At 35.4% G+C, this 7,867-nt stretch overlaps 1 pseudogene; it reads right to left on the minus strand.

Annotated features, from left to right (window-relative positions):
• The window catches only part of LOC102485774 (RAB6-interacting golgin-like), a 25,664-nt pseudogene that overhangs the window by 1,911 nt on the left and 15,886 nt on the right, over window positions 1-7,867 (minus strand).

Here is a 7,867-nt window from a genome sequence, read left to right on the forward strand (position 1 = left end):
GGTGGGGCAATTTTCTCAGTCTTTATAGTGGATTTTTCTAGGCCAGCAATTTTCTCTTCTATGTTTAAGATTCTATTTTCTGTATGATCTAGTCTGCTTTTAATACTTTCCAGGAAGATTTTGACTTCCTGTATTATAGCTTTCATCTCTAGCAGTTCCATTTGATTCTTTTGTAATGTGTGTAATTCCTCTTTTAGATCTTGTAAGAATTACGTCACCTCCTGGAACTTATCAGCTTCTTTCTCCATTCTCTTCTGCATTTCTTTGTCTCTCTTCTCTTCCATCTCTTTTAGCTTTGCCATTATGAATGCTCTAAATTCTTTATCAGACATTTCCATGATTTCCATTGAACTGCTTGTGGATGAAAAGGAGTTATTCTTTTCCCTTGGAGGGGAGGTACTTTCTTGCTTTCCCATATCTCTTGGGGTTCCGTGGTGATTTCCAGTCATCTGATGGATGTTGTGCTTCTTTCTAATTCCTGAAGTTCAATCTGAACATTCAGGAGCAAGCAGAAAGAGATGATCTGGATTCTCTTTGCCATTTTCTTGTGACCACGTTGTGCAGCAGATTCTGTAGATATTGAGGATTATTTTAACCCCAACAGTATTTGGATGTTTAGCTACAGGGCCTTAGATCCATCTAGAAACCCAGTAAATAGATATTGAGGAGTGGAGAGATGAGAAAAAAGCTTTAAAAAGGGAGAGAAACAACAATAAGGAAAGAAAAAAGTTTTAAAAAACTAAAAAAAAGTTATTGTTTTCCTTTTTTTTTTTTTTAAAAAAAAAGCACAAAATAGAAAACTGAGTGGCGTGCCTGCACGCTATGCGAAATGAGTAGTTAGCAGGAGCCATGAGAAATCTTCTCCTGAAGGCCTACCTCCCGCCTCTCCTGACTGGGTGGAAGCAGCAGAGGGGATTATTAACAAGACTAAAGGTGGAGGTTAGAGCAAGAAAAGATTTACCCTTAAAAAAATTTTAAAAAAGAAAAATTACAAAAAAATGAGGAGACACAAGCAGGAAGAGACAGAGACACAGAGACAGAGATAGAAGATGAGAGGTGGTCCCTACCATGCTAGCTTGTTTTCTGGAGGCTGAATTATCAGTAGGAAATCTTCATTTCTCTTTTATCCTGAAATGACTGGTTTGCAGGAGCCATGAGGAATCTTCTCCTCAAGGCTTGCCTCCTGTCTCTCTTTCCTGGGATGAAGGAGCAGAAGGGATTATTAACAAGACAAAAGGCGGAGTGTAGAGCAAGAGAAAACTTTACCTTTGAAGGAAATTTTAAAAAGAAAAAAATGACAAAAACATAAGACAGAAGCAGGGAGAGACAGAAACAGAGATACAGAGACAGAGATAGAAGGTTAGAGGAGCTCCCTACTATGCTAGCTTGTTTTCTGGAGGCTGTATTATCAGTAGGAAATCTTCATTTCTCTTTTACCCTTAAATAAGTAGTTCGCAGGAGCCATGAGGAATCTTCTTCTGAAGGCCTGCCTACTGCCTCTCCTTCCTGGGTGGAAAGAGCAGAGGGGATTATTTACAAGACAAAAGGCAGAGCTGAGAGCAATATAAAATGTACCTTTAAAAAATTTTTAAAAAGAAAAATTACAAAAAAATTAGAAGACAGAAGTAGGGAGAGACAGAGACAGAGACACAGAGACAGAGATGGAAGGTTAGAGGAGCTCTCTACCACGCTAGTTTTGTTTTCTGGAGGCTGAATTATCAGTAGGAAATTTTCATTTCTCTTTTTCCCTGAAATGACTAGTTCACAGGAGCCATGAGGAATCTTTTCCTGAAAGCCTCTCTTCTCACAGTTTTTGTCTTAAAACACAATTTACCTAAAATCAGTATCATAATTCCAGCTCTTTTTTGATTTTTGTTTTCAGTTTGCATGGAATACCTTTATCCTGCCCTTACCTAATAGACTTATGCATGATATTATCAATGAAATGGGTTTCTTGAAGGCAACAGATAGAAGGTTTCTGTGTCTGTGTTTCATGAGTGGAGACTTTAATCCATTAACAGTCGATGTTATCAATATTTCTCGATTTGTCCCTTCCATTAAGTTGCACATTTTCTTTTTTTAAATTTTTTTTTTCTTATTTCTGTTTGTCTCTTTAGTTTTTCTGGTATACCACTTCTTTCAGAATTTCTTGAAAAACTGGTCTTGTGTTGGTAAATTTTTTCAGGCTTTTTGTATTTGAGAATGTTTTTAATCTTTCTTTCCATTTGAAGAATAAACTTGCTGGGTATAGTAATCTTAGCTGAAATCATTTCTTTCTTAACACTTTGAATCTAGGTTCCTACTCTTTCCTTGCTTGCGTTGCTTTTGGTGAGAGGTACAATATTAGCCTTATAGGATAAACTTTGGAGTAATTTGACGCTTTTCTTTTGCCAATTTTTTTTTGAGAGATTTTCACTGTAGGGTGCGTGCGCTCGCCAGACAGACAGAGAGAGACATAGAGACAGAAAGCGAGAAATCACCCCTCAGGGGGGTTGGTCACACCGCAATCCCTTCTCTTCCATTCTCCTCTCGGGATCTTGGGCACGCACGCACACGCGCCCGGCGTGAGTTTCAAGCCACCGGGTCTGGGACATGAACCGCGGTCGACTACGTGGGAGTCCAGCGACATAGCCATTACGCTAACTGCTGGTTTTCCCCTTCTTTTGCCAATTTTATAATTGTTTTTTTTTTTTTGAGAGGTTTTTGCTATAGGGGATGTGCGTTCGCCAGACAAACAGAGAGAGACAGAGAGACAGAAAGCGAGAAATCACCCCCCAGGGGGGATGGTCACACCACAATCCCTTCTCCTCCATTCTCCTCTCAGGATCTTGGGCACACATGCACACGTGCCTGGCGTCAATTTAAGCCACCGGGTCTGGGACTTGAACTGTGGTAGACCACATGTGAGTCCAGGGACAGCCATTATGCTAACTGCTGGTTCCCCCAATTTTCATAATTTTTATCTGTCATTTTGGCTAATCTCTATGATGTTATGTGTAAGAATCTTCTTCATTTGATTCTATTTGAGTTCATTTGTATTTCTTGTATCTAGATGTTTGAGTACTTTTGCAGGTTTGGAATGTTACCCAGGATTTTGTAGAATAGATTATCAATGCTCTAAGTTTCTTAAACTTTTGATATGCCAAATAGTTGGAGAGTTGGATTTTTAATGGTATCTAGTATTTTTTGTATATTGTCTTCATTTTCTTGGCTATTATTTCAGTCTTTTTGGTGATTGTTTCTAGGTCAGAGGTTTTGTCTTCTGCCTCAGAGATTTGACCTTCCGCATAATCTAATCTCCTTTAATACTTTTGAGGGAAGTTTTGATTTCCTGTATTACAGCCTTCATCTCTAACTTCATCTCTAATTCCATTTCATTTTTTATGGTGTCTATTTCTTCTTTCAAATCATGGAAGGAGTTTCTCATCTCCAGAAACTCGTCTCTTTTCTCTCATTTAGTTTTACCACTATAAATATTCTGGATTGTTTTGGTTGTTTATTTTATTTTAAATTTATTTATTTCCATTCATTTACCATACATCATTACAGTATACAAATGAGATTTTCTAACCAGAATAGACTGCATATTGGCTCAGTCAGTGATAAAACCATACATGTTATCATCAACAAATAATTTTCCATTTCTTGTTTCTTATGTATTTTGCTTCTTTCTTTCTCATTAATTCCCTACTTCTCACAGTCTGCCATTTCCCACCCTTCTCCCACACTGTCTCTGATATCTACAGTTGATTTCCATGCCTTTTTCCATATTTTCTTGATTCACAAAAGATCTTAATTAATCTCAATACTTTTGATAGCAAGTGCAGATGGTATATACATATCTATGAGCACATGTCTTACTTTAGGTATAAACCACAGTGAGTAGAATAAACATACTATAAAGTAGCACCTAACTGGGACTATCTAATTTACTGCAGTCGTTAAATAGGTATTTTTATGCATTTTAATTAAAAAATAATTTTAGTTTTAATAGATCAAAATTTTAAAATCTTAAGGAATGTTTGCTTAAGAATTAAAACCAAGGGAACCAGCAGTTAGCGTAATGGCTATGTCGCTGGACTCCCATGTAGTTGACCATGGTTTGCTTCCCAGACCTGGTGGCTTAAAACTCACGCTGGGTGCGTGTGCGTGCGTGCCCAAGATCCCGAGAGGAGAATGGAGGAGAAGGGATTGCAGCGTGACCATCCACCATGGGGGGGTGATTTCTCGCTTTCTGTCTCTATGTCTCTCTCTGTCTGTCTGGTGAGCACACACGCCCTATAGCAAAAATCTCTCCAAAAAAAAAAAAATTAAAACCAAGAAAAAGGTTAGAATTCAGTTCAAACAGTATGTAGATGAAGCTATCAACTGTTCAAGAGAAGACAAAAAATCTTAAATCTAGAAAACAAACTGAAGAAGATAATCAGTAATGTTTTAGTCAAAAGTCACAAAATTCTATTCCACCAGTTAAGTCTCATGTACTTAATACATCTTATGTTGAATTTGCAGTGTTTCTGTGATCTAATCTTCCATTTAAATTCTGGAAGCTAACATTCAATGCTATTATTCATCTTTCTGGACTTGTACCTACCATTAAGTTGGCCATTCTTTTTGGCTGTTTTTCATAATTTTATTTATGTGTGTCTGTCTTTAGTTTTCCTTGTACAGCACTGCCTTCAGAACTTCCTATAGAGGTGGTATGGAGTTAGTAAATTCTTTCAGGTTTTGTTAATCTGAAAACGTTTTGATCTTTTCTTCCCATATGAAGGATAATTTTGCTGGGTATAGTATTCTTGATTGAAATAGCTTGTTACTTAAAACTTTGAATATATTTTCCAATCCTTCCCTTGCTTGTGTTGTTTCTGAGAGGTCTGATGTTAGCCTGATGGGATAGCCTTTGAAAATAACTTGATGTTTCCCTCTTGCTGATTTTAGTATCTTGTCTCTGTCTGTGGTTTTGGTCAATCTGGCTATGTTGTGCCATGGAGAAGATCTTCTTGGTTTGATTCTATGTAGGGTCCTTTGTATTTCTTAAATCTGGACATGTGAATACCTCGCTGGGTTTGGAAATTTTTCTTCCAGGATTTCATGGAATAGATTATCAATGAACTTATTAATTTCTTCACCTTTTGGGATAAAATGTTTGGATGTTTAATGGTATCTAATATTACTCATACATTATTCTCATTTTGGGGGGTTGTTTTCTCAGTCTTTACAGTGAATTTTTCTAGGTCTACTTTTTTGTCTTCTACATCCGAGATTCCATCTTCTGCATGATCTAATTCCCTTTTAATACTTTCAAGGTATGTTTTGATTTCCTGTATTACAGCCTTCATCTCTAACATCTCCATTTGATTCTTTTATTTTATCTTTTTCTTCTTTCAAGTCATGGAAAGTCTTCCTCATTTCCAGTAGCTCATTGTCTCTTTTCTCATGCACCTTCTGAAGTTAATTGTCTCTTTTCTTGTTCATCTCATTATGTTTACTACTAGGAACAATCTGAATTTTTTTTCTGTCATTTCCACAAGTTCCTTTGTGCTGTCTGTGGATGATGAGTAATTGTTATTTTTCATTGGGGAGAGATTCTTTCTTGGTTTCCCATATTTTTTGTGGCATTGCAGTGGTTTCTGGTTATCTGATGGATTATATATTTCTTCCTATTTTCTTAGAGTTAATTTTGAATGTTTAAAGACATGCAGGAAGATGTGAACTATGATATCTTTGTAGTCCTGTCTCCTTGATTTTCACTCTGCAACCTGCACTTTTTCTGCTTGTACTGGGTGTTCCAGATGCTTCCTAAATTCTGGAGTGGATAATTAAAGTGCACAGATTTCAAGGTGGTCTCTTTCCTTGGTCTGCACACTCAGTCCTGCTGTGCAGGAGCCAGGAAGAATGGTGGGGCAGATGTTGAAAGCAAAAGGGACTTGTACCTGGAGTGGAAAATTGGAGCACACAGATTCCAAGTGTGTGGATTTTGTATATCTTCTCAAAGAATCAGACTTTGTTTTTTTTTATTTTGTGTATAGTCCTTGTATTTTCTATTTCATTTATTTCTGCTCAAATATTTATTATTTCTTTTTTCTGGTATTTTTCTCCAGTTTCTTGAGCTTTATTGTTGGTTTGTTTCTTTGCTCCCTTGCTATTTTTACTTGTGGGTACTAATTTCTGTGAACTTGTCTCTTATGAGTGCTTTTTCTGTGTACTATACATTATACAAACTTATTCGTTTATTATGGTTGTGTACAATGAATCTTTTTATTTTAATCTCAATTTTGTCAATGGTTTGAAATCATTCAGTGGCAGGTTGTTTAGCTTTCATATGCTTGGTAGTTTTAAGGCTTTTTTGTGTAATTGATTTGAAGTTTGATTTCATTGTGGTCAGAAAAGTTTCTGAATATATTTTCTATACCTTTGAATTTGTAAAGGCTTATGCTCTATGATGTGGTTGGTCTTCAAGAACCTAGCATGTGTGGGGGGGGTGAGGAAAAAAGTGTGTTTTTGAGTTGTTAGGTAAAATATTCTATACATGTCTGTCAAGTTTATTTGATTTATGGTATTATTCAAATATGTTTAAGATGATCTATTCAGAGGAGACAAGGGGTTGTTAAAATCACAAATATTTATTCTATTCCCGTTTATCTTTCCCTTTAGATCAAACAGTCTTTTTTTTAATGTATTTAGATGTTCCAGTGTTGGGTGCACAGATATTTACAAATGTCTTATATTCTTCTTGATGAACTATCCCTTTTAGTACTGCATTGTGTCCTTTTTTTAACCTCTGCTTACAACTTTTATCTTGAAGTCTCTTTTGTCTGATGTCAGTGTCATTATTTCAATCTGCTTTTTAGTTTCCATTTGCATGGAATGTCTTTTTCCAATCCTTCATTTTTAGCCTATGCATTCTTTATCAGTGAGTTTTTGTTTGTTTGTTTGTTTTTGTAAGCAGCATTTTTTATCCATTTAACTAGTGTATGTATTTTAATTGGATAATTTAATCATTTAACATTTAATGTTATTGGTTATATTTGCAGACTTATCCATGACATTCTGCTAGCCATTCTCTTGTTTGTTTGTTTGTTTTCTCTTATTTCTGTTTGCCTCTACTTATTTTTCCTTATATAATACTCCATTCAGTACTTGTTGAATATCTGGTCTAGTGTTGGTTAATTCTTTCAGTTTTTGTTTATCTGAAAACGATTATTTTTGTTTTTCCCATTTGAAGTATAATCATGCTGGATATGGTATTATAGTATAAGATTATTTTTCCTTTAGGATTTTGAGTATGTCTCCCCATTCTTTTGTTGACTGCATTGTTTTTGTTGAGAGGTCTAATGTTAGCTTAATTGTATAACCTTTGAAAATGGCTTGATTTTTCTCTCTTGCCATTTTTAGAATTGTGTTTTGTACTTAATTTTAACAATCTTGCTATGATGGGCCAGGCAAATTATCTTTTTATGTTGATTTTATTTGGAGTTCTTTTTACTTGTAGGACTGAATTTCTCCATTTTCTCTATATTTATAATATTTTCAGATAGTATTTCGTGAAATAGGTTTCCCATGTCTGTAACAGCATTTTCACCATTTAGAATACCCATTATGTAGATATTTTGGTGTTTCATATAAATTTTTGTATGTTATTGTCATTTTGGGGGGATACTTTTTCCATTCTTTTCGCTGATTTGATCTATGTTGGAGACTTTGTCTTAAGGGTCAGAAACTCTTTCTTCTCCACGGTCCATTCTGCTGTTAGTGGTTTTGAGGGAGATTTAACTCTCTTATATGATATTCCTCATTTCCAAAATTTCTGTTTTATTCTATTTTATGGTATTTACTTATATGGAATTTTTTAATTTTCTGAATACTTTGT

Source organism: Tupaia chinensis, unplaced genomic scaffold (assembly GCF_000334495.1).
Source record: "Tupaia chinensis unplaced genomic scaffold, TupChi_1.0 Scaffold147350_1, whole genome shotgun sequence".
In the NCBI taxonomy this organism is placed as follows: Eukaryota; Metazoa; Chordata; class Mammalia; order Scandentia; family Tupaiidae; genus Tupaia; species Tupaia belangeri.